This window comes from Trachypithecus francoisi, unplaced genomic scaffold (assembly GCF_009764315.1).
Source record: "Trachypithecus francoisi isolate TF-2019V2 unplaced genomic scaffold, Tfra_2.0 Lachesis_group16, whole genome shotgun sequence".
NCBI lineage: Eukaryota > Metazoa > Chordata > Mammalia > Primates > Cercopithecidae > Trachypithecus > Trachypithecus francoisi.
In genome coordinates, this window is record NW_022681461.1 from 35,918,103 (window position 1) to 35,921,480 (window position 3,378).

The 3,378-nt window shown below is 45.6% G+C and overlaps 1 pseudogene; it reads right to left on the bottom strand.

The window, feature by feature from the left end:
* Window positions 1–305: 305 nt before the first annotated feature.
* LOC117099473 lies at window positions 306–2,994 on the bottom strand (annotated as a pseudogene).
* Between the last annotated feature and the right edge of the window lie 384 nt (window positions 2,995–3,378).

Here is a 3,378-nt window from a genome sequence, read left to right on the forward strand (position 1 = left end):
CCCTTGTCAACTTTAACACATACACATCTCCTGAGATCACACATAATCTTCAAATAAAGACAATAATGAGGTCATAATTACACCTAACCTAACACAACTATCCCACATACAACCAGAAACGCACCAATCCCCAACCCAAATACTATTACATAAAGTTAACAATACTTAAACGCTGATGTGAAGTCAATAAATCTTATGTCACATGATAAAGAAGACAGGAAATAAAATGAAGATATTTTCTTAGTACAAGTGTATACATGCACAAACATGTTTTTAACAAAAGAAGGAGGAAATAGTCATGACAATTACAGTCCCCATTTCTGCAGCTGGTCCTGTGGTCGTAGCTGGTACTGACAACTACCTTCTTCTACTACCCATTCTGTATTGCCTTTGCCTTCAGCAAGCACCTCAGCAGGTCATAGTTTTTTTCCTGGTGGAGTAACCCAAACCTTCATTCCTGAAGAGTCTGGGTCATTTGCAGTCCTGCCTGGATTGGGCTGTTGTAGTTTCCCATTTACCTAAACCACAGGGCATGATAATACTAAAAGACAGCGTAATGGATCTCCTGTATTCCATGCATACTCTTCTTTACCTCCATTGTGCAGTAGTAGACTGATTTCATCGTGATAGTCTGGGTAAATCACCCAGCCAATACTGTAACTCCCTTCTTCTTAGCCTGTTGACTTACAGGTAGAAGGAACCCAAAGTGTCCAGGTGGCAATCTTAACTTCCAGTTTAATGAATCGTTGTGTCTCCTGCTGGCAATTTTCCTCCCTCTGGAATTAAGACCTTTAGGCCAGCAGAACATAATACCGTGGGAACAGGAAGCAACTATTTTGCTAGTGGATCACTAAGGGTGATGGTAAGTGGTGCCACTTCCACTTCCACCCCTTGATTCCTGGACCCATGAATCCTGCCTATGGGAGAAACAGTACCATATATTGGATACTGATTCAGAGCATGCATGGCCTTCTGGAGAACCTTGCCCCAGCCCTGCAAAGTACTGTCACCTACTTGGCATTGTAATTGTGACTTCAAAAGGCCATTTCTCCATTCTATCAATCCAGCTGCTTCAGGATAATGGGGAACATGGTAAACTTGAGTACACTGCTGCAGTTCTTTAGCCATAAAGTGAGTGCCTTGGTCAGAGGTAATGCTGTGTGGAATACCATGATGGTGGATAAGGCATTCCATGAGTCCACAGATGGTAGTCTTGGCAGAAGCACTGCGTTCAGGGCAGGTAAACCCCTATCCGAAGTGTTTATTCCAGTGAGGACAAACCTCTGTCTTTTCTATGATGCAAAAAGTCTGATATAAACAACCTGCCACCAGGTTGATCACCCCAAGGAATGTGCCACGTTGAGGGCTCAGTGTCGGTCTCTGCTGCTGGCAAATTGGGCACTTAGCAGTGGCTGTAGCCAGGTCAGCCCTGGTGAGAGGAAGTCCACATTGCTGAGCCCATGCATAACCTCTAACCCTGCCACCATGGCCACTTTGTCCATGGGCCCATTGGGCAGGAACAGGAGTGGCTGGGGAAAGAGGCTGAGTGGTGTCCACAGAATGGGTCATCCCATCCTCTTACTAAAATCCTCCTCTGCTGAGGTCACCCATTGGTGAGCACTCACATGGGATACAAATATCTTCACAGTTTTTGACCACTGAAAGAAGTCCATCCACATACCTCTTCCCCAAATTTCTTAGTCACAAATTTTCCAATCACACTTCTTCCAAGTCCCTGACCAGCCAAACCACTGGCTACAGCCCAGTAATATAATCACACATCTGGCCATTTCTCCTTCCAGGCAAAGTGCACAATCAGGTACACTGCTCAAAGTTCTGCCCACTGGGACGATGTCCCTTCACTGCTGTCCTTCAGAGATGTGCTAGAAAGGGGCTATAGTGCTGCAGCTGTCCACTTTTGGGTGGCACCTGAGTATCTTGCAGAATCATGTGTGAACTAGGCCCTAGTCTTTTCTTCCTCGTCAACTGATAATAGGCAACTCTCCATGAAGTCATCGCTGCAGACTGAGGGAGAGAAGGCCTGGTGGCAGGAATGGAGACCAAGGGCATTTGAGCCACTTCCTCATGTAACTTACTTGCACCTTCAGGACCTGCTTGAGCCCTATCACATATATACCACTTTCATTTGGTGACACAGTGCTGTTGTGTACGACCCACTTTATGCTAGATGGGTTAGAAAGCACTCAGTTCATGGCAGGCAGTTCAGGTTGCATGGTGACTTGATGACCCATAGTCAAACGTTCAGTTTCCACCAAAGCCCAGTAACAGTTGAAGAGCTGTCTCTCAAAAGGACAGTAGTTACCTGCAGAAAATGGCAGAGCCTTGCTCCAAAATCCTAGAGGCCTTCACTGTGATTCACCTAGGGGCACCTGTCAAAGGCTCCAAATAACAGCCCTACATGCCACTGACACCTCAAGCACCATTGGATCTGCTGGGTCATATGGCCCAAGTGGCAGAGCAGCTTGCACAGCAGCCTGGACCTGTTGCAGAGCCTTCTTCTGTTCTGGATCCCATTCAAAACTGGCACCCTTATGGGTCACTCGATAAATGGGCCAGAGTAACACACCCAAATGAGGAATGTGTTGCCTCCAAAATCCAAATAGGCCCACTAGGTGTTGTGCCTCTTTCTTGGTTGTAGGAGGGGTCAAATACAGCAACTTATCCTTTACCTTAGAAGGAATATCTTGACAGGCCCCATACCACTGGACCCCTAGAAACTTTACTGAACTAGAAGGTCCCTGCATTTTAGTTGGATTTATTTCCCATCCTCTTGCACTCAAATGTCTCACCAATAAGTCCAGTGTTTGCTACTTCTTGCTCACTGGATCCAATCAACATAATGTCATCAATGTAATGGACCAGTGTGATATCTCACAGAAGCAAAAAACAATCAAGGTCTCTCGGAATAACATCATGACACAAAGCCAGAGAGTTGATATATCCCTGAGGTAGGACAGTAAAAGTATATTGCTGGCCTTGCAGTTACCCTGATAAAAGGCCAGAGGTCTCCTTGGGGAAGGATGGGAGAAAGGTTCACTGCATAAATTGTTGGTAATGTAGTAGGGTCCTTCCTCAAGGGGACAGGGCCTCCCCCTCATTCAAGGGTTTGTGGGTCTGTAAACTGGCTCAAGTCTGGAAATTGACTGAGGGGCTGTGATTCTGTTTTTAGAATTCAAATTAGTCATTCATCCATTCAACCTAGAAGTTTTCTGCTTATATAAATTAAGTAGGAATGTAGTAGGTTTAGTATCAATTTCACTTCTAGGAACACCATGATTAGCCAATGCCAGAGCTCTACGGCACTCAGACTATTCTGGTTGCCACTTTGCCTCTGCTGTCCATTACGGTAGCTATGCC